The sequence below is a fragment of the Mesocricetus auratus genome, unplaced genomic scaffold (assembly GCF_017639785.1).
Source record: "Mesocricetus auratus isolate SY011 unplaced genomic scaffold, BCM_Maur_2.0 Super-Scaffold_100676, whole genome shotgun sequence".
NCBI lineage: Eukaryota > Metazoa > Chordata > Mammalia > Rodentia > Cricetidae > Mesocricetus > Mesocricetus auratus.
The window spans coordinates 66,763,969-66,788,356 of NW_024429266.1; the positions used below are offsets into that span (position 1 = coordinate 66,763,969).

Sequence of the window (24,388 nt, forward strand, 5' to 3'; positions counted from 1 at the left end):
TCCCTAGTTTTTTCTCTTCCTCCTCCTCTTCTTTCTCTTCTCCTCATCCCTCTACTCAATCTATCCTTTCCTACCCCCAAGCACTTCCATCTCTTACTCTCTCCTCTTTTTCTTTGTCAATCTATTTCTTCACATTTACCTTCTCTTCTCCTCCTACTATCCATATTTTTCTATCTCAAATTTTTCCATGATTGCTAAATGACCAATGCCCATTCATTTATATGAATGAGAAAATTAGAAATAGTAGAATTACCACAATAAAACATCAGAATTTATAAACAGAAGCCATTTATTTTTGGTCAAAACAGAATAACTGCTTACATTTTATTCACAATTTAGTTAAGAACATATAATTTTATTTGTTTGTTTGTTTTTGTTAGTAAGAATTATTTTAAGCAAAAGATGATACCATATTCCAGGTAATTAATAAAGTGTATATCTATCTAATACTATTACATTAATTTTATTCACCTGTTGCAAATAATTATAAAAGGAGATTGGTTTGGGATCTGGTGACATATACTTATATAAAAAGAACAATATATATATATGTATATATATATATGAGTGGAAAGAACAGATGCAACAACAAATCTCTTAACTCCTGAGGTCATCTTCCATCTACCTTGACCTGACCCCCAAGTTATAATGCAAGGAACTTGGTTTTATCTCCCAGATACCACCTTTAGCAAGACAGCCAGATACCTTCAGTCTAAATGTATGTACAAAATGAATGTATTTTATAGGTTAGTAATACTAGTATTTTATTAGAGAAACCTCATGTAAAAATGAATTAGCTAATTCTGCATGTGTGTTGAACATTTTGGTTTCATGACTTGAAGCTTTACTCATTTACAGGAATTAATTGTCATTTGTGCCAGAAAGATTTCTAGGTTCTGAGAATGTCCCAATGAGCAACTTTGACATGGTTTTTGTTCTCCCTATTAGTCTTCCCTTCTTTTCTTTCTTTCTGAAACTGGATGTCCCCCTTTAGCACAGGATAGCCTAGGAGTAACTGTGTATCTCAGGATGATGTTGAACTTGAGATCTTCTATCCTTAGCTTCCTCAGTACTCTGATTACAGGCATGCACAGAGCTTTCTTCCTCTCTTAAAATATCCAGCAAGGCAGAAACAGAGGGATGCAGGAGCACTCCAGAGTATGAACCCATATTTATTATTTTTGAGAGTAAACTGCTTTTATTACACATATTCTATTTCTTTGGGTATTTTTATCGAAGTTTTAAAGGTTCTTTATTCTTATTTACACAGTTTTAGGCAATGTTGACTTCTGATTATGGTAGATGAAGAAGGAATTATTTTACATCCTTTACAGTTCATTCATTTATCCATCTAAAACATTATATTTATTCATTCATGCATTCATTTACTTTTATTGAAAATAGTATTTTCCCACACAACAGATTCTGATGATAGTTTTTCCTCCCCCAACTCCTCCTAGATTGTCTCCAACTTTCAACTTACCCAGATCTAGACCCTTTGTTTCTCTCACTCATTAGAAAGCTAACAATCATCTAAAATCCAAAATACCATAAAATGAAGAACCAGATTAGGAAAAACAGATAAACAAAAGAGCCAAAGAAAAAGCACAAGAAATGCAGACATTTGCATACACAGAAATCCCATAAATACACAAAATTGCAAAACATGATATATGAGCAAAAGAACTGTACGGTTGAAAAAGCTACAGATAAATTGTTAAATTATATGGTGACAATAACAACAACAAATGTACCCTTAAAATATGTACCATTTTCATTTTGCCTTGGCCGTCTACTGCTGAGCATGAGGCCTGACTTAAGTGTGGTTTGCATACCCATTGAAACTCCATTGGAGAAAACAAACTTTTCAGGCAGTTGTCAATTGGACATAGCTTCTGGGTTAGAGATTGGGGCTTATGTCCACTTCCCTGTTAGAACTGGGACCCCATCCGGCTTAGACCTACACACACAGTGTTTGCTACCAATGTCCCTGTGAGTTCATATGTGTGTCAGTCCTGTTGTGTTTAAAGGCCTTGTTTCCTTAATGCCTTCCCTCCTCTCAAGCTCTTAAAATCATTCTGCCCTTTCTTATGCAGGGTTCCCTGATCTCTGACTGGGAGGACTAGATGAAGAAATCCAATTTAGGACCTGGGGTTCCCAGGTCTTTCACTCTAAGTACATTGTCTAATTGTGGATCTCTGTATGTGTCCCCATCTACAGCAGGAGGAAGTTTCTCTGATGATGGCTGAATGAGGCACTGGCCTATGGATGCAGCAGAAGGTCATTAGTAGTCATTTTACTGGTACATTCCTTCAGCAGAATGATAGTATTTGGTTTTCTCCTCAGCCCAGGGTTATCTAGTCTTAGGTTCTTGACGACCAGAGCAATGTCCACCATGGGTTCCATCTCATAGAATGGGTCTTACATCCAATTAGATAGTGGTTGGTTACCCACACAAGAACTGTGGCACTATTTTACAGTGTATCTTGTAGGCAGGTCACCATTGTAGACTGAAAGGTTTGTAGCTAGGTTAGGGTTTAACTTTCTCCTTTGGTAGCATGCAGAGTACCTTGCAGTACCATAAACACTAGTCACTAGGGATGAAGGCTCTATGTAGGCACCTGATCAACTTCTCCATGTACAATGAGTTGTGTAGGTGTGTTTACCAGCAATAGAGCTTTGCCATCAGTTTGTCAAGGGCAACGAATATCTTTGGCAATTGTCTGGGTTGTTTGGGATCTTCAGGGGGTCCCTTGGACAAGAACTTTTTATGTAACCTATTCCTGGCACTGAAGGTCTCATTTGGTGGTGAGAGATGTCTATTTTAGGCTTTGTCTCTCATGTTATTTGTTGATTCCATTTAAAATTATCATATATGTATATATTTTAAGAAGCTTCTATTAAAGTTTCCATATAAAGCTCCAAACCAAAGGCCCTTAGTTTTCTCCCTACCCCCACTCCATCTTCCCTCCCTTACCTCCTCCTCCTTTACCTACTCTGTTAACTTTCATGATTCATTGGGCCCCACTCCTATCTATCTATACTATTCTATTTACCCTTTCTTAGGAGATTCTTGCCTCCACCTGAATCCCTTACTCTAAACCTAATCTCTGTGGTTATATGAATTGTAGTCTGCTTATCAAAGATTTGACAGCTAAGATGCAAATATAAGTGAATATATGCCCATATTTGTAAAAATATGGGACCTGGGTTATCTCACTCAAGATGATTTTATCTAGGTCTATTTATTTACCTATAAATTTTGTGATTTCATTATGTGATTAATAATATTGCACTGTGTAAATGTACCATTTTTAAATCTATTCATATGTTGACAGACATATAGACTGTTTCCAATTTCAGGCTATTGTGAATATAGCATATTCATACATACTCATACAGCAGTTAAAAATATTGATGGACCAGTGTCTGTAGTAGGATGTAGAGTACTTCAGGTATTGTCCAAGAGAGCTGTAGATTGATTTTGATGTAATAATAATTCTCAAAATCCACTTATTTCCATAGCTGCTGCACAGGTTTGCACTCCCACCACCAATCTCATTCTTACATCCTTGACAGTGTGAGCTGTCACTTGTTCTATTGGTTTTGGCCATTGATTGGTATAAGATGAAATCTCAAAGAAATTTTGATTTACCTTTACCTGATCACTAAAGACATTGAATATTTATTTGTTTCTCATCCATTTGTGTTTCGTTTTTGAGAACTATCTGTTTGGATAAATATCCATTTTTAATTGCATTTTTAGTTATTTGTTTTAGTTCTTTATGTATTTTAGATATTAGCCCTCTATTGAATGTGTAGTTGATAAAATTCTTTTCCCAATCTGTAGGCTGACACCTTGTCTGATTAAGGGTGCCTTTTACCATACAGAAGCTTTTCGTTTTAATGAGGTAAGACTTACCAATTGTTAATCTTAGTGCCTGCGCCAATGGTGTTCTCTTCAGAAGTCTTTTCCAGTGTTGATGAGTTCAGAACTATTCCTTACTTTCACTTCTATCAGTGCCTCTGGCCTTATATTAAGGTCCTTGAACCATTTAGTTTTGAATTTTATGCAGGATGATAAGTACAAATATATTTACATTCATCACCATTTGTAGAAGATGTGGTATTTTTCCCAGCATGTATTTCTGGCTTCTTTATCAAAGATCATATGTCTATAAAACTGTGTATTGATGTCTAAGTTTTCAATTTTGTTTCACTGACCCATGTATATGTTTTTTTTCGTCAGTACCATGCTGCTTTTATGACTATAACTCTGTAGTACAATTTGAGATGCAAGGGAGTGATCCTCCAGAAGTTCTGTTATTATTCAGGATTGTTTTAGCCATCCTGTTTTCTTTTGTGTTTTTATGTGAAGTTTAAAAATTGTCCTCTCAATCTCTGTGAAAAATTGTGTTGACATTTTGATAGAGATTGCATTGTAGATTTACTTTTGTAGGATGGATACTTCTTTATATTAATCTTACTAATCCATGAGGGTAGGAGATCTTTTCACCTTCTTATATATTCTTCAATTTCTTCAGTAACTTAAAGATTTTCATATTATTAGTTTATTGTTTATTATGATGTTTTTCACATGCTTGATGAGAGCTAGCCACAGATATTCTGAGGCTATGGTGAAAGTTCCTATTTCCCTGATTCCTTTCTCAGTACATTTGTCATCTGTGTATAGGAAGACCACTGATTTTTGTGTGTTCATTTTTAAATCCTGCTGCTTTGCTGAAACTGTTCATCATCTTTATGATGGTATCCTGGTGGAATATTTAGGATTGTTTATGAATACAATAAAGTCATCTACAAATAAAATATTTTGATTACCTCATTTTCTACTTATATCCCATTGATCTTTTCCATCTGTCTTATTGTTCTAGCTAAGTGTTCAAGTACTATATTAAATAGGTGTATAAAGAATGGACAACCTGTATTATTCCTAATTTTAATTGAAATTCATTGAATACATTTGGGTTGATGATGCCTGTGGGTTTACTATAAATTGCATTTATTATATTGAGATATGTCCCTTGTGGCCTTAGTGTCTCCTGGACTTTAATTATAAAGAGGTGTTGGCTTTTGTCAAAGGCTTTTTCTACATATAATGAGATGATTATGTGGTTTTTATCTTTTAAGCTGTTTGTATGAAGGATTATATTTGTCAATTTACATAGGATGAATCAACTCAGCATCTTTAGGATGTTTCCTACTGGGCCATGGTAGATTATCTTTTTGATGGGTTCTTGGATTCAGATTACAAGCATTTTGCTGAGAAGTTTTATATTTTTGTTCATAAGAGAAATTTACTTGTTATTCTTTTCTCTGTTTACTTTTTATGTTTTAGTTATAAATGTAAGTATGACCTCATAAAAATAATTAGGTAATATTCTTCTGTTCCTATTTTGTGAAATAATTTAAGGAGTATTGGCATTAATTTTTCTTTGAAAATATGACAGAATTCTGCACTTAATCTCTCTTATTCTGGATGGGATTTTTCTTTGCTTGTTTGTTTATCTTGGACATGAAATTTTAATTATTACTTCTACTTCACTGAGTATTATATGCTTAAATTGCTTATATTTAAGTTGTTTAATTTGCTTAGCTGATCTTTATTTAATTTTTTGTTTAAATTAGAAACAAGCTTGCTTCACATGTCAATCCCAGTTCCCTCCCTCTCCTCCTTGATTTAGCTTTCTTATATGGTATATATCAAGAAAATTTTCCAGTTAATTAGGTTTTTCCATTTAGTCAAGTACAAATTTTTAAGGCATGTCCAATGATTATCTGAATTTCCTTGGTTTCTGTTGTGACGTCCCCCATTTTCCATCTCGAATTTTACTAACTTGGCTTTTATCTCTTTGTCTTTTCATTAATTTGGCTAAGGGTCTATTAATCTTATTGATAAACCAACTCATTTTTTATTGATTATTTGTACTACTTGTTTGTTTCTATTTTATTGAGTTCAGCCCTGAGTTGATTATTTCTTGATATTAATGCCTCTGAAGCTTATTTCTTCTTTTTACTCTAAAACTTTAAATCATGCCATTAAGTTACTAATATAAGATCAATCCACTATTTTTAGTGTTGTCATTTGGTGCTATAAATGCTTAGAACTGTTTTCATTTTTCCTCATAGGTTTCTGTATGTTGTAAATTAATTTTCATTCAATTCTAAAAAGTTGGTAATTTCTTTATTTTGTCTTTACCCATTTTTAATTCAGTTTAAAGTTGTTCAGTTTCCATGAGTTTGTAAGATTTCTGTTGGTTCTATTGTTGTTTATATCCAACTTAAATCCCTGGTAGACAGATGGGATGAATGCTGTCATTTCAATTTTTTTCTTGTCTCTGTTGAGACTGACTTTGTGTCTAAGCATATGGTCAGTTTTGGAGAAAGAGAACTTTACTTTTTGGGGAGGTAAAATGGCCTGTAAATATCTGTTAGGTCCATTTGGTTTATGATGTCATATAGTTCCAGAGTTTCTTTGTTTAGCTTTTGTCTGGATTACCTGTCTATTGGCAAATGGTGGGTATTGAGGTCACCTATTACCAGTATGTGATAATCAATATGTGATGTGAGCTGTAGTACTACTGGTTTTTTTGTGAACTGGTTTTTTTGGGAGTCTATGTGGGTAGTAATGGCACAAAATTAAGCAATATGGAAATATTTTCATGATGATGCACAGAAAACATCTCAATGAAATAACATGGCCTAAAATAATTTTCCTGGCAGACAAACATCATCATGTGATTTTTTTTAGACATGGAACATTCACATTTAAAAAGAAATAACCATCTTCTTTAAAGAATTCCCAGCATCTAAGTTCATGCCATTTGTTCAGAAATTCTTTCAAAAAACATCAAACCCGTTTCAGGGGTAGGAGGAGTAATTCAATGGCCAAGATAGTTTAGTGCCCAACCATGAGGACTGCAGCTCTGCTCCCTGCACCCAGCTAGCAAGTCTGGCAACCCACACATGCCTGTAGCACCAGCTCAGTGGGGCAGATACAGAAAGATCACTGTAAAGTTCTGACTACTGACCTAGTCAAGAAAACCCAAAGATCCAGTTTCAGGAAGACCCGGCCTTAAAGGAGTAGGTGAAGAGTATTCAGGTACACCTGACACTCTCATACAATCGATGACCACACAATTACACAAACACACATATGGGCATACACTCACACACAAAGACATATAAGCATACAAATAATTATATCTTTTTTTAAAAATAGTCAAACACATTTCTGTTTCTAAATCTTGTTTTACTATTTCCCACTGTGGTAGTTTGAATGAAAATGTTCCCCATAGACTCTTAAGTTTAAACACTTAGTTCTCATTATTGGAATTGTTTGGGAAGGATTATTAAGTATGGTCTTGTTAGAACAAGTTAGTCACTGGGGGCAGTCTTGGATGTTTCAAAAGGTTGCACCCATCCCCAGTCTGCTCTCTATCTGCTGCTTGAGGATGAAGATGTATGATCCTACCTGCTGGTCTCGCCATCTCTTTTCATGCCTCCTCTCTGCCATCAGAGGCAGAGGTACTGTAAGCTCTTTCTTTAATAAGTTGCCTTGGTCATGGTGTTATGTCACAGCAATAGAAACGTAACTAAGAGACCCACCACTGCAATCAAAAGTCCTTCATGTGTTGCCACAGTATTGTTTATTGGCATTTCAACCCCTTTAGTAAACTCAGCTGTTTTATTTTTAAATCTTCACAGCTCAGTTGTGTGTGACTTAAATACAGCCTGGTCCTTAGGAAATCATAAACACAAGGGACTCTGAAGTGAAGTGCTCAAACCCAGAATGCTAAGAGTCAACAAACAGCTGAGTGGAGAGAAAGTAGCTTAGCAATGAAAGAAAACAAACCATTATCTTAGGGCCTTATTCCATTTCTGAAAGCTGATATTATTCAAATCACAGCTGTTTCTTATTTTGTCTAAAAATGGTCATTCCCAGTAGAGAAAATAAGAATGTTTCAACCTTGTATAGAGGAAGAGACATTTGTGCCAGCCATATCTTTCTCTGCTGGGGGAGATTCCAGGTGCATGATTCATTAAGCTAACACTAAGGTGCAGCTGTAAACACACCAAAGCAAGCCATGCCTGGGGCCCAAGGCCCTCTCAGATTGTTTCCAAGGAGCAGAAATTTCTCCTTCCAATGGAGGTAGCAGATCTCCAGTTACTGCTTCCACCCTAGAGGTACTTGAGTTGAAACTGTGATGGTTCTTGAGAGAAATAGAAGTAGATTTGCCTGCCAAGCAATGCTGGTTTCCCTCACCCCACCAATGGTTGATACACACACAGGAAGATTCCAAAGCATCACTCCACACTTCACAGGGAAAAAAAGCAGCTTTTCTGCAGTGACTGGAAACTCAAAATGGCCTGCCATGTGCCATCGCCTTTGGACTACCTTTCCAGGCTTGCCAGCTTGCATCTCTCCACCGGAAGCCATTCTCACCTGTCCCTACCCCTGTATCAAACAAGCATTATCATGTGTGCTGTTTTCTCCCCACACAGAAAAAAATTAAACTCCCGAATGAACATACCTAAAACAAAGTTGTTAATGTGGAAAGTGCCTACTCGTGTGAAGACTTACACTGAGGGTAGAGTTAAGTATTCAAGTGAAGCCACTCCTTGTTTCTGATGGGGCAGGACACCTCAGTATGGCCAGATACTTCACAATATCAAAGTTTTCTTAGGAGAGTACTAAATTGGGCAGGTGAAATGGCTCCTGGGTAAAGGAGCTTGTCAACAATCCTGTCAACTTAAGTTCAATCTGCATAATACTATAAAAGGAAAGAAAATGACTCCTGAAAGTTGTCCTCTGAATGCCATATGTACTTGATCACACACACACACACACACACAAACACACACACATACACACACATATACACACACACATACACACACATATGCTTAAATAAACAAATTAGTGTAATTAATTTGAAGTGGGCTTGGGTGATAGTAAAGTACTTGCCATGCAGGTGTGAAGACAAGACTACCATCCCTAAGACCTACATAAAAAGCAGTGGTGACAGATGCTTGTGATATAGCACTGGGGAGACTAAGTCAACATAGCTAATTGTGAGTACCAGTCCATGTTGTAGTGTGTCGTATGTATGCATGTGCGCCCACACAACACACACATACACACACACACACAAACACACACACACACACACACAAAGAAACACAACATTAACGTGGTGGCCATGTTGGATCACTCTATGGAAGCCCTTCCACAGAGGCTGATACTTGTTTTCAGATACAACCTCCCTATCTTAGCATCTCTAGCAGAAATTACCACAATTTCAAGCACATCAGAAGTTCTCAATATTTATTACATGACTGAATGGTCCCTAGGCAGGAATGTATCAGGTTCCAAGACAATGAAATATGAAAGAAATATGGACTTAAATGCTGCCAATTGTATTTGTTTCTTACACACTGTTAGATGCCATGGGTTCTGTGCTGCTACAATGGGAACTGGATATCTTAAGCATCGTTCTTCTGCTTGACTGCCATTAGCATCTGACTTTCAGTTTCACACACACTGGAAAGATAGCAGAATCCACTCTAGGTACCATTTTCATGTGGTAGGCAAGAAACAGAGGAAAGGATGAGATGAGAGATGGGTGAATTTGCCCTTTCCTATAAGGAATGCATCAGCTTCCACAGAGCATTCCTAACTTCCAACGTATACATGCACCACTCACCTTCATTGATACCAACATGTAGTCCACCCTACCAGCAAAAGAGGAAAATCAAGATGCTACACACACACACACACACACACACACACACACACACACACACACACCTGCTCCAATGGAACTTGGAACTGAATAAAAAAGAGAGCATAATGGACACAGTCTGGGAAATTACCAGCAGCTGCTCTGGAAAGAGGTGTGTGTGTGTGTGTGTGTGTGTGTGTGTGTGTGTGTGTGCGTGTGTGTGTGTGAACATGAATATGATTATGTGTCTGTATTTATGTGTGTATGTGAAAGTGTCTGAGTGAGCATATGCATGAATGCATGTGTACAAATGCTAGTGTGAATGTGTGTGACAGATTGGTGATGAAGTAGCTACTTTTCTCATTTCTGTGACAAATTACTTGAGCAACTTAAGAAAAGGTGGGTTTGATTGGGATCACAATTCATGGGTGCAGTTCATCATTGTGGGGAAGGCTGGGTAGCAGGAATGTGATGCAGATGCTCACACTACATCACAGCCACAAAGCAGAAAGAGGAATGCCAGTGTTTGGCTTTCCTTCTACCTTTTATTCACTCTCAAATTCCAGCCCATAGATAGTGAAACCTCATTCAGGGTAACGTTTCATTTCTTGGTTAAATATTTCTGGATACAACTTCATAGACACATTCAGAGGTGTGTTTCCATAGTGATTATAAATTCCATTAACAACAAAGATTCAGATGCTTAGGTGGTCTCTTCTTATTGATGGGGAGTGTGGCATGGTTGCCATGGCATGTGCATCACTGTACCTAGGTGCCACATCTGTTGTACTTTAATTAGATTACCTGCCATGGGTACTCAGGCCAAGTGTCACTACACCCACCCAATAGCATTCTTCTGTTCCACCTGACTATGTTGAGACTCAGAAACAACACCTCAAAGTGCAGTTCACTTTAGCATCCCAAGCACTTTAAACTAAAATATCTTGGGAGAACCCAGAAGCAAGGCATCCTGCCCTTCTTTCTCCCATTGTCTTTTCTCCCCAAAGTAAGCCGTAGAAGTTATATCCTTTCTCCCCCAAACTTAGAAATATTATTCTAACCTGCTGCTTTCTATGGAAAGACATTCTTCAACCTTCCTTTTCTGACATTAAATTGTAAGACTACATTCCATAAGGATTTCTTCCCTATACCCAGTGGGGAAGGAAGGCCGTATCTAGAGGTTATGAAGAATCCAGACATACCCTGCAGGGTCTCTCCTCCTCACAAATTAATCTAATGTCAGCAAAGGAATCACTGAAATCCATGATATTCCTTAAGGAATTCTCAATTAACCATGTTCTAGTAAGTAGATTAAACTAATTTTGTTTTCTACACTTTAGTTAGTGAAATCTGCTTGTGTGTGTGTGTGTACGTGTGTACATGTATACATGCACTCATGGAGGCTAGCAGACACCTCTGTTGCAGTTCCTTAGGAATGCTCCACCTTAATTTTGGTTGGAGTTGGTTTTGTATTATTTTTCTTTACACTTTGTGTCATAATGTATATTTTAAGGTAAGAGTACTTGTGGAGGTCAGTACTCTCTTTACATAACATGGGATCCTGAGGATCCAACTTTAATCATTATTAAGTTTGTGGCAAGCACCATTTTCTACTGAACCATCTCAATATGTCCTCAGCTTGGTACTTTTTGAGACAGAGACTCTCAAGTTTGGCTAAGCTAGCTGACCTGTCACCCCAAGGACTTTCCTGCCGCTGCCTTCCTAGCTCTATAATTACAAGCCCATGCACCATACACACCTTTTTAAAATGTGGGTTTTGGGAATCAAAGGCAGATCTTCTTGATTGTACAGCAAGGAATTTACCTACTGACTCGTCATGCTAGCTGTTCTATTTTCCTAGTCCTGTTTTCCCCTTTATTCAATGCTTTCACAGGTCGTGTGCTAAATATGGTGGTTTGAATGGTTCGCATGGGATCATACCTTTGGATAACTGATCCCCAGTTGGTGAAACTGTTTGACAGGGATTAGGAGGTATGCCTTTGTTGGAGGAAATGTGTCATTAGGAGAGGAGTGTGACAGACTCTGTGCTTTCAATAGACGAATGATACCTCAGTGTGACTCTCTGTCTCCTACTTGGGGATCAAGATGCAAGCCTCTCAGCTGTTCCTGCTACCCTGCCTTTGTCCTGCCATCATGGACTCTGAGCCCTCTAAAAGCATAAGATAACTATATGCTTGTTTTTATGAGTTTCCCTGGTTGAGGTGTCTTGTCATAGCAATAGAAAAATAGCTAATACAGAAGTTAAGAAATTTCAGATAAATCTATGTGTTTAAACTGTTAAGGGTTGCTTCGTTTCTCTCTCTCTCTCTTTCCAGCCATACCCCCATGACAACCTCTCTAAATGTAGCTATGCCACCCTGACACTTAATTTTACACTCATACTTTATATTTGTTGGCCAGTGTCTGAAAAACAGAAGTGATAAAAGGTCAAACATGACACTAGACCTTAAAAAGTCCATGTGTTTTCATTGTCTTTGTGATACTTAGAGTAAGAAAATTAATAACAACAACCAAAGTCTAACTTGAGAGATTAAGGAAAGAACTTCATGTTTTAATGAAACTGGTCACATTTTAATAATTTCATAAATCATGAAGCTAGTGATCCATTATAAGAGTTAATAATACTTTTCATAAATTTTTTTCCTATTGAAAATTTTCAGGAGCCTTTCTACATGAGACTTGTTATATGAAAGGCAAGATATTAAGAAAAATAATTATGGAGACTATCTATCTGAAAAATTAGTGAATTTAATTCATTCTGTATTTTTATCTTAAATGAATAAAGGTTCTCTAAATGGTTTGCATTCTTTCAAGTAAAAGCCTATACAGCCCTCTCACACACACACAAGAAATTTCCCATGGACCACTTTGATTCAGAAATAACTTATGATGGTTATAATATGCATACTAAGAAGTAGTGCATATATCACATTCCTCATTGTTATTTTGTTAGATTTTTACCCATAAATAATAGTTGAGGATCAAGACACATTACCTGAACTATGATTATGGAAGACCAGGTTATCCCACCTCAAAATATACTTTTTTCACATATTTGAGCTAGTTATTCTAAGGAACTGAAGACATGAGGAAGGCTTTTAAAGATAATCACAGCTATCAAGGAAACCTGCAGAGTAAAAGCATCTATGTCAAAAGTGGTTGCTCAAAACTGTTTATTTTTTTGAAATTAAAATACAACTTTCTTTTATCTTTCCTCCTTTCAACCTTATCCATGCACCTTGTAGCTGTCTCTTAAATCTGTAGCCTCTATTTCTTTTATCATTTTAATATATATTATATAAATTATAAATATGCAGTATAATATATTTACACATAATATTTATTTGCAGTATATTACATTATATAATAAAATATTTAATATGATAATAAAGATATGTAATAGTACATATGTTTATACATGCACACATGCACCACCACACACATGAATATACACACACATACGCAAAGTCATGTTCCTTTATGCATGTGCATGTGTAAGTACTAATTTGTTTCTCAACCTCAGAATACTGTCTTCTCTCTCAAGACTGGATATAGATTAAACCATACAGTGCATATCTATATCTAATATTACTCCATGCCATGTTGGTGACTGTGAATGCATCAGTGCATATCACTTCAGCCATCTCCATTCCGAGGCTCCAGGCCACCTGCATGAGATTAAGAAAATTCATGGGAGAATAAAAATTGTGAAAGAACTTGATAAAGAATAAGTTTAGAAACCTGACACAGGAACAACTGACCTAGACTTCTGAGGGAGATGAACTAACTGCACATGAGATATTTGGAATGCAGGTTTTTCCTCCTTATTTGCATAGGTGCATCCCAGCAGCAGATTGCGTGGTACTTTAGCATGTCACAGCAATCCTGAAACCTAGCAATACTAAAACATTTACTGGTGCCTTGACAGTAACATCTACTGAAGAGATCAATTAAAGTGATCCAGTACAAGAAACGGGAAAATAGTTGTGCAAATGCTCAACCCAATGGCTGATCCCCAGAGTACAGGGGCAGCATCCTTTGGAGGTTCTCAAAACTTTGGGGAGGGGACTGAAGAGATGCCTCAGTCAATATACTATTTGTCTTTCAATTATGAAGACCTGAGCTTGACCCCCCAGAAACTACATAAAAGTCAGGCATGGTGACCTAATCTTGTATTCTCAATAATGGCAAGACAGGAGACAGGTTTCCTGGAAGCTCACTGAATAGATAGTCTAGAAAACTTGATGAGAAACCCTATCTCAAAGCAAAAATGGAAGTTCTCTGATGAATAGCATTTAAGGTTAATTTTCCACCTCCATGTGCAAACACACTAAGTAGCTTTGCAAATTAGTACTCCCAGGAGCAATGGAGAAGTGTTCCCCTTGCTCCACATCCTCTCCAGCATAAGCTGTCATTTGTGTTTTTAATCTTAGCAATTCCGGCAGGTGTAAGATGGAATCTCAGAGTCATTTTGATTTGTGTTTCCCTGATGGGTAAGGATGGTGAACATTTCTTTAAATGTTTCTATACCATTTGAGAATCTTCTGTTGAGAATTTTCTGTTTAGGTCAGTTGTTTTTAATTGGATATTTTTGTCTAGTTTCTTGAGCTCTTTTCATATTTTAGAAATCAGCCCTCTCTCTGTCAGAGGTTAGTGAACAGTGTTTCTCATTCGGAATGCTTCCATTCTATCCTACTGCCAGTGTCCTCGGCTTTCAGTTTCATCAGGTCCCATTTATTAACTGTCAATCTTAGTATCTATGCTACTGGTGTTCTGTTCAGGAAGTTATTTCCCGTGCCAATGCATTCACTGCTGTTCCCTACAGAACCTGGAAACAACCTAGATGTACCTCAACTGAAAAAAAGATATTTAAAATATGGTACACATGCACAATGGAATATTACTCAGCTATTAAAAAAACAATGACTTCTGAAAATTTGAAGGCAAATGGATGAAACTAGAAAAACATCATCCTAGTGAAGTAATTCAGGTCCAGAAAGACAAACATGGTATGTACTCATTCATAAGTGGACATTGGCTGTAAAGCTAACCATGCTACAATCCACTTTCCCAGAGAGGCTGGGTAACAAGGATTGCCCAAGTGGGGATAGATAGATCTCCCTAGGAAATGGAAAAAGATGATGTCTCCTGGTTGACTGTAGACAAGTGGAGATGGGAACATAAGGGGTTAGACTGGAATGGGAGAAGGGGCACAGTGCTGAGAGAGGTGACTGGAAAGGCAGGCTTTACAGAGTTGTGTAGAAACATGTTGCAAGGTAAACTCCCAGGAGTCTACACTGATGACAGCTAAGACTCCTGACAGCAGTAGATATGTAGCCTGAACTGATCATGTTCAGTGATCAGATTGGTGACTACCCACCTGTCATTGGAGATCCTTCCAATGGAGAGGCCTGTCCCTTTCTGAGCAATTATGAAGGAAGGGGGGGGCAAGAAGAGGAGAGGGGAGGGAGTATAAGGAGACAAGAGAGGGTAGGCTATGTTTGGAATGTAAAATAAATTTAAAAAGTAACCACTGATTGTTAATTCCTATTATTATGTGGTTTCGGTGTGTGTGTGTGTGTGTGTGTGTGCTTCCCTTCTTTGCATTTTGCTGTTTGCGAGTGTGAGATTATGTATTGCCTGTGTTTTTATGGGTGTAGATAACTTCTTTGGATTGCAGTTTTCCTCCTAGTACCTTTTATAGAGCTAGATTTCTTCTGCATTATATTTTAATTTTCTAAACAGACTTTTTAAACAGATATATAGACAGACAGATAGACATCAAGGGAAAAGAAAGTGGTTTCTCAGAAAAAAGAGGTTTTGTCTCAAGCCTCCCCTACATTTCCTTGCATCCTTAAAGCTAAATAAACTACCTTCACTGAGGCAATTATAGCTACTCACAGAAAAAAACACATGACCTTAGCTGCTCGTGGTGATTCACTATAATATCTCTAAGTTTTTACGCTAAAACACATTTTCTTTAATTTTTCCAAGAACCAAAATGTATCTTTATAATATAGAATGGATACTGTGATGTGGTCCTTGAGAAATTATAATGGAATCCAACTCATCACAAGCAAAGAGAACAAGGCATCAGGAAAAGCATCATGAGCATCACTTGATATTAAATTTGATTTTCAAGATATTACAGAGCAAATCATTTGACCAAAAATATAATAGCCACACACAATAAAATCATATTGTTATTCTATAGAGTCAATATCAGTCACTTCCCAAGGTTACTACAAAAAAGCATGACAGTGTAAAGGGGACAAAATTCCAAAGGGATAAAGTAGAAAATGACATAGCTATACCATTTAGATACTACTTTGTTGACTTGAAATTAGAGATAGGCTTTAAATTATCCATGAGGTTATTCTGAGAATTCTGACTATGCCTACACTGCCAGTTTGCTCAAAGCCTTCATGGCTCACTTGGGAAGTGTAAGGAAGACTTACTGCCACAGTAGTGAAAAGACAAAACCTTGGCCAATTGTAGTTCTAACACTTAACATACTATGAAAACAATGTCTGTTCCATGGCACAGGTACCAACACTCTATCCCTACATAATTTTAACTGGTCAATGATTTTTTTCAAAAACTGATTTTAAAATTAAATATTTTCAAAAGTATCATAAGAGCTTGGGTGAAGGCTCAATAATTAAGAGACCCAGTTCCCATCCCAGGTCTCACATGAGTCATCTTACGACCCCCTATAACTCCTGATGCAGAGTCACCTAGGAACCTCTTCTGACCTCCGCAAACACTATATTTGCATGCATCCCTCTCACACACACAATTAAAAAATAAAATGTCTTAAAATTTAAATTTTAGCATAATTGTTGTGTCTTTTATCATTCTTTGTGGTCACAATTTCATCCTTTGATAAAAAACAAGCCCGCCCTTTAAAAAGTCTGTGTGTGTGTGTGTGTGTGTGTGTGTGTGTGTGTGCACATGCATGTGTGTAGATGCCCATGGAGACCACTAAAGGGTGTTGGATTTCTTAGAACCTGAGTTACACTCTGTAGTAGGCCTCCCAGTGTGTGTGCTGAGAAAGAAACATGGGCCTCTTGGAAGAGCAGCAAAACCCTTAACTACTGAGACATTTTGCCAGCCTCAGAATGCCAACTTAATACTACCATTTCCTATAAAAGACCGACACCTATGGGAAAAAATAAAGACATCAAGTACCTACACTAAAGCATTCTGTAATTTAGCGGAAGTAGCGCCTCTGGACTTTCTTGGGCTAAGTAGCAAGGAGAATGGGTATTGAGTTTCCCATATCTCTAACATCTCTCAACCTTTCACCTTTGTGTCTATACCTTCTCTAATGTTGAGAACATTCTGCAATACCAGGTTCATGAAAAGTTAACCACTAACTATTATAAGTCAATCAAATATATACTACATGAGCTATTGAGGCTTTTCCAACAGGTTTTACATTCAAACTAGAATCTACTTAATTCACTTAAATGAATAATTCAACTTAGATATAGTCTGTTCCCCCTTGCTCTAACTTTTTAGACTCAGCTAACATAGTCATTTCCCAGGTTTATGTTGATGTGAATTTGAAAACATTTGAAATTCTTTTGGAATATAAGTGCTGACTTCTTTGTCATATTTTAAACTGTTCCTCTAGATGCATTCTACAATAGGAGTCCAGTTATGAAAGGGTCCTTAAGGACACCTTTAGAAACATGGGTACCCCTGGAAGACATTTAGTAAAGGAAGTTTACGTCTGGAACTTCAAGCCAATATGAATTGTTCTCTCAGACACAGGAGAGAAGGTCTGCTTTCACTGGCCAAATCTTTCCACAGTGACTTAATTAAAGTCTCAGCTTTGTTAAGTTCTAGTTTCAAGGCACAGATTCTCCCCAAAGTCTATTCTACTTTTCTCTTGAGAAATTTGTTTTAAAGTTATGGATGAACTCACATTGCAAGTCTGCAGCCTATACAATTAAATGTTGTGTCTTTTTTTTAACTGCTGACCCTGTAGCTACACCAAACCAGGGATTTTTTAGAGACACTGAAAAAGCTCTTGCATCTTCTGTGCATTTATATAAATAATTAAAATATAAATTTGCCATTCTCTTTTTATGATTGTGCTAGCCCCATTTTTCATAGTCACCTCACCTCAGAGATTTTAAGGGCATCATTGCTGAACAAATATCCAAAAACCATAGTCAATTGTTTTTGAAGAAACTTACATCAGAAGGCACTTTATTACATGGGATAGGGAGATATCTCAGCTAATAACAAACTTGAGTGCAAGGATATAGACTAATCCCCAAAGCATACAGTTCAAATCCCCACAACCTATGTAAAATGTCAGGCACCATGCCTTTATTCCTTGCATGAAGGTAAAGACACAGAAGGATCACTGAATCTCATTGACCAGCCAGTATAGTTGAATCTATGAGTTTCAGGTTCAATAGCAGCCTATCTGAAAAAGTAAGGTGTACAGCAACATAATGTTCCATAACCATGTAAACACAGATGTGCAACCACTCACATTGCATATGCTCTCTCTCTCTCTCTCTCTCTCTCTCTCTCTCTCTCTCACACACACACACACACACACACACACACACACACAAAGTCAAGTAATTCATTACCATCAACCATACATTTTGTTTGGACTAATTTGTAAGCTATGATGTCATAGCATGTCATATATTCCTAGGAACTGTCAATATCCAAACTGTAGAATAACACACTGAAGACTTGTTTACCATAAATGGGAAAGTAAAGCCAAGGAGTTCTATCATATAGAATACAAAATTCAGTGTGGCTTTACCAAAATCCAATATAAAGTATTTGTTCCTGTAAAACAGATGTGCGTAGAAATCTAGTAGTGAATATGGAACTATCTCATTTTTCTCTAATAACTGTCAGCCCAGTTATAGATATCTTGCTTCCTGTTTCCAGTACATTGAGTGCCATTGTTTTGTGGGTCTTGGGTTGACTTAGGAAGACTACTTCTAATAGACATGGGAAAATCATTAAATTGGAAGTTAGATTGTCAAGTGCATATCATCAGGGCCTGATGTTGACTCTGTGGGAAAAAAGGATGAGGATAATTGATCAAGATTCTGGAGCTGGAGATATGGGGCTCCAATACAGTGATCAGTTAGCATACAAAAAGCCCCATATCTTATCCACAGCATCACACTTGCTTGGTGTGATGATGCACACCTATAATCCCAGCCCTCGAGTTGGAAACAGGAGTATGAGAAGACCAAGGTCATCCTCAGCTTTATATCGAGTTAGAAGCAAGCCTGTAGCACATGAGATCAATTCGTAAAATCCAGATTATCTTTTATAAAAGGGGCAGAAAAATAGACAAATCTCCCGAGAGCCACTTAGTGCTTCCTTAGCTCAGAGTAGAAGCTAATAAAACCTTAAAGCAAAGACAAGAAAAGTCAGAGTTACTAAGAAGTCATACTCTTTAGCAATGACAATTTAGGTCACCCCATTAAAAAAAGAACCCCAAGCATATGAAGTACTGACTGTGGTCATAGGAGTCATGACATAGGGAGTGAAAGAAGGCACAGATGTGGCTAGTTACAGAAACCGAAAATGTCAAGACAATTACATACATTTCTGAATTTTAAGTAATTTCTTATTCTCCCTATCCTCATTGCCATTAATATTTTATATAAAGAAGATGAGTTGCCATTAGTTTAAAATTTAGTTTTAAGTGGTGAATTGTTTAAGGAGAACTGTAACTTCTAAAACGAATAAAAGTGATAGGATTTTGAATCTTCTCGTTTTAACCAGGATAGTGTATCTTTCTCATAATTTCTTTCTTCTTTCCTTTTTTATTATTTTGGGAAATAATTTCACTGTGTAGACCAGGCTGCCCTGGAACTGGAAATCCTGCTATAGCCTGATAAGTACTGAGATTCAAACACTGCATTATTTTTAAAGAACCATTGAACATCTTTGGGTCAGGAGAGGAACAGTCAGAAAAGGGCTTGTTGCACAAGAAGTAGGGCATGAATTTGATACCCAGAACTCATAGAAAATGACAAAGTGAGGTACTATATTTCTTTAATCCCAGCACTGGAAAGGTGGACATAGGAAAATTCCTGGGGCTTTCTGACTGCTTAATCTAGCTGAATTAGCAAAACCAGGTTCAATGAGAGATTCTGGCAAAAAGTAAAGTGGGGAGCAATTGAAGAAGACACCCAAAGTTAACCTTTGACCTCCACATGTGTGCACACATTTATGTACACACCCAAACATATACACCTTGCCCACACACACATATGAGCACCCATAATTAAATTATGTATATTGAAACTAGGCTACAGATTTAATACTAAATTTCATAAATAAATTAATCAATGGCCCATTATCTCATGTCAAGCAGTTTTGCTCTTCTCTATTTTTAAGCAAATCACTTAATTATCTAACTATCAGCTTCCACTTATTTTGCATATAGACCATTAGTAAAACAACAGGAATCCAATATGAGAACCATGAATTAATTTCAGGTTTTAGAGTGTCATATTGGATTAGTGACAAAAACCTTAAAGCATGACTTTATTCTGCTGCTGTCAGATTGCTTGTTGGAAACTAAAACCAATCTAACAGGGTCAGAGCACTAGGCTTAAAGTTCAGTCCAGGAAGGAGGTTTGTCTTGTGTCCATCTTGGCTGGTCCTCTCTAATAATGTAGAATGGAGTATTTCCCCAGGGCTATACCAAGGACATCTCTGTCCTCTGTGTAACCTCTGTCCACTAAAAAATGAGTATGAACAATAGTATTGTTGCAAATGCCTTATTTCTTGTGCCTCTCTTATTTATTAAGCACCTCTGGGTAATCTATCTGGGAAATTTTTTTACCACAAACTTTTTAATTTTTGAAGGGCAAATCCAAACAAAAACAACAAACTGTTTGCAGTAATCAGATTTGTAACATAAAAGTAAATAGTTGCTGCTAGTCAGAGTTGACAAAATGAGCTTCTTCCAGACTCATGATGGTATGCAGGTAAGTACCAATACATTCTAGTTTCATTTCCATTTTCAGCATCAAATGCTGACCAAATCCTTTGACCAAAAGCAATTTAGTGAGGCAAGGGCATATTTGGTTTATAAGTATAGGACTCAATTCATCATTGAAAGTTAAGGCAGGAGGAAAAGTATGGATTCTTGCTTGCTCACTTTCATATAGTTTTCTCCTGCCTTGTATAGTTCAGGACCTACTACCTAAGGGAAGGTACCACCGATAAAGGTCCTGGTTTTCCCACACCATTAACAATCAACACAACCCACTAGACTTGTCCTCATCTACGCAATTGGATATTGGAGGGCTTGGTGGGAGGGCGCAGGAGGAGGGGAGGGAAAGGGAGAGGGACCTGGAAATGACATGTGAAGCAACCTTGTTTCTAATTTAAATTTAAATTTAAAAATGAAAAAGAAACTCTCTTCCCAAGTGGGTCTATATTCTATCAGGTCAACATTTCAAAGTAACCAGTACACCCTATATTAAAGCTTGTCTAGTAATCAGAAAAAAGGAAAAAAATTAAAATGTTCCCTATTTTTTAATTCAACATTCATACTTTAAAAAACTGTTCCACTGAATAAAAACAACAGCACTCAAAAAATTAACCAAATTAGTAGTAATTTATCACTTAGACGGCAACAAAAAGGGAAACTCCCATTATATATTATGAAAATATATTACAGAATATCCAGATGTTATAGTTATTTTAGATCTGTTAAAATGGAGAGGTTATTGAGATGGGTGTCAGTAGTGAGGAAAGTTATTTGTAAAGAGCAGGTATGGGCAGATACAAGACAACTAATGAAGAGTGAGGATGAAGAGGAAAACACAGGGGAGAAAAAGGATAGGGCTAAATATGTTTCTGGTATGTATGTGAATGCAGAAGCAGGGTATTCATAGGTTCATTGTAAGATCCAGACAGGAAAGGACATATTCTTCATCAGTTTTTATAGTATATAAATGTTTCCAGATTTGTTATAATCAAAGCCTGAGTCCTAAAGGCCCTAACAAGCCAAGCTTAGCCACCTATCCTCAACAAGCCAATTGCACACAAAAGTGACAGTGGAAGGCAAAGAAGGAGATTTATTCAATCTGGCCACCTTGGAAAAAGCAACAGCGTGATTTAGAGACCCCAGCACTAGTCACACATGTTTATCTTTAGGGTCCTGACATGAAGTTTAGGGAAATGGGTTTAAGTATAGACCAAAGGGTGTGCATCACTAAACAATTATGGTAAAGGGGTCACAACACTCATCATCACTGTCTCAGCTACTTCTAAAAATAGTCTTGGCCATGGCTGTCTGTCTCTTTTGAGCTGAAATTCATCTCATCAAATGCTAGTCTTTAGTCAACCTAGCAGGGATGAAGATGTTCTAAACAAACATTTGTGTCTCATGTGCTACCTATCAGATAATTGAAACAATGGACTCCCAAGGAAGAGACAGTCATGCATCAATAGTTCATAGGACTCCTGAAGCTGTACTCACTGGGGTTGGGGTCTTGGAAGGGCTGATGTCTTTCCTGAAGCTGGACTCGCTGGGGTTGGGGTCTTGGAAGGGCTGATGTCTTTCCTGTGTGGGCGGGTCTTCTGGATGCCAGGAGCAGCCCGGAAGATCAAGGGGATGGGTGTAGGAGGGGGGGGGGTCCCGCCGGAGACACAATCTCTGGCAAAGAATGGGCTGGCAAAACCAGCAGAGACAGCTGATCTGAACAGGGGAGTGCTCTTGGACCCCAGACCGACAGTGGGGAGGCCAGCATGGGACTGATCTGGACCCCCCAAATGTGAGTGTCAGTGAGAAGGCCTGGGCAACCTATGGGGCCCTGAGCTGTGGATCAGTGTCTATCCCTGGAATACAAACATTCTTCGTGTGCCTATATCACAAAGAGGGATGCTCTCTCAGCCTGGACTCTTAGGGGAGTGCCTGGACCCTACCCAGAATGAAATGACAGACTCTAGATATCCCCTATGTGGAAGGATTTGGCAATAGGGTGGGAGGGTGGCAGGGAAGGGGAGTGCGGGAGGAGGGGAGGGAGAGGGAACTGGGATTGACATGTAAAACAAGCTATTTAAAATTAAAATAAAAAATGATAAAGAAATAGTTCATAGGACTATACCTTGACATGTACTCTTAACCATTCATAACCCTGGATTTATTCTTAAACATCAACCTTACTACAGGACCACGAAATAGACTTGGGGGGGTCTCTCTTATCAACGAGGCCACACTGAACAAATATTGTTATTGCTTTGTCTTTTGCTATTAATTTGGCTTTTTTGTTGGTTTATCCAGGACAGGTGGCTGAACCTGGCTTCTTGAGCATACACTATGACCCCAAGTTCAGTAATACTCTCTGAAATATTACCCATGAGCAGGCACTTCCAGTGTGTCCAGGAGTACTGGGAATGTGTAAAGGCATTGTTTGGGACAGACACAGAAAGTTACAGGTCAGCACTGCCCACTTAGGGAAAGGGAATCCATTGATTTCACATTGTGCTTTGTTTCCAATACAAGGCTCCCTTATCTGGAAGGACATGGTTTAGTACAGTGGTTTAAAATGCTGAGCAATGTGCTCATTTTGAAGAAATATGTAAATTTCCTCTAAAGGCATAAACATTCCTTCACCAACTTTCAGGTGTGTTGCAAAAATGGTTGGTGACTGGTAGGCAAGGTTTTGTTTATGCCCACCTCTGCTTTTACCAGTTTAAAAGTTTTGTTAATTTTATATGCATATAGTCAAGCATACATGAGTGTAGTACATGTTGAAGCCAGAAGACAGTGTTGGATACCTTGGAACTGGAGTCAAAAGCAGCTATGAGCCGTGCTCTGTGGGTGCTGGGAACCAAACTGTAGGTCTCTCTGCAAGAGCTGTGCTTTTAACAGCTGAGTCATCTATACAACCTCCCCACCTGTCATGATTCATGCAGATATTGTCCCATGAGGAAACAGAAGAAGCTAGGGCAGAATTCCTAAGCAGCCTTAGACACTGTCATGAAAAGCAATGAGCCTCTGTGGAAAGTCCTGCATGGTAACATCCCCCCAGGGAGCTCATCTTAGGCACATTACTATGCAATGGGAATTAAATCTTTTGTACAGAGCAGCTGTCTGCTGTTTCAGAGTCACTTGCCATCACCCTAGAGGCTGAGGCTTTCTGCATCATTGACCTGGTATTACATGATGCACCTGTGGGAGCTGCTGGATGTTCATGTGCTCTCTGGGTAAAGGGTGAATTCCAACACCACACAGTTCCTGAACAATGAAAGAACAACATTGATTTGTATCTACCAGAGAGCACCTGGGAGTGTGAGAACACAAATAAAGGGTGCTGTACATAGAATTTTTAAAGCCACACTATTTAAACACCAATGTAGGGGTATTTAGTGCAGGAACAAGGGCAACAGCCATCTTTAATTATGTGCTCTTGGAGACCAGTAAGAAAAATGCAAGAAGAGTAGAAGACAAGTCTGGTCTACATAAAAACTTCTAGGCCAGTCAAAGCAATATAGTAATACTATATCCCAAAAACATAATAATAAAATACAGGAAGGACCATGAGGTCTACTGTGCAAACAGCCATACCAAAGACTCAGAGAATGAAATTGAAAGGGAAAGTGGG

At 37.8% G+C, this 24,388-nt stretch overlaps 1 long non-coding RNA gene across 1 annotated transcript in view; it reads left to right on the top strand.

Moving 5' to 3' along the window:
- Positions 1-24,388, top strand: part of LOC121137204 — a 112,199-nt gene that overhangs the window by 17,237 nt on the left and 70,574 nt on the right. The window contains exon 2 of the long non-coding RNA XR_005874435.1: positions 3,851-3,911. This is a non-coding gene — a long non-coding RNA (uncharacterized LOC121137204). The remainder of the gene's footprint in view (positions 1-3,850; positions 3,912-24,388) is intronic.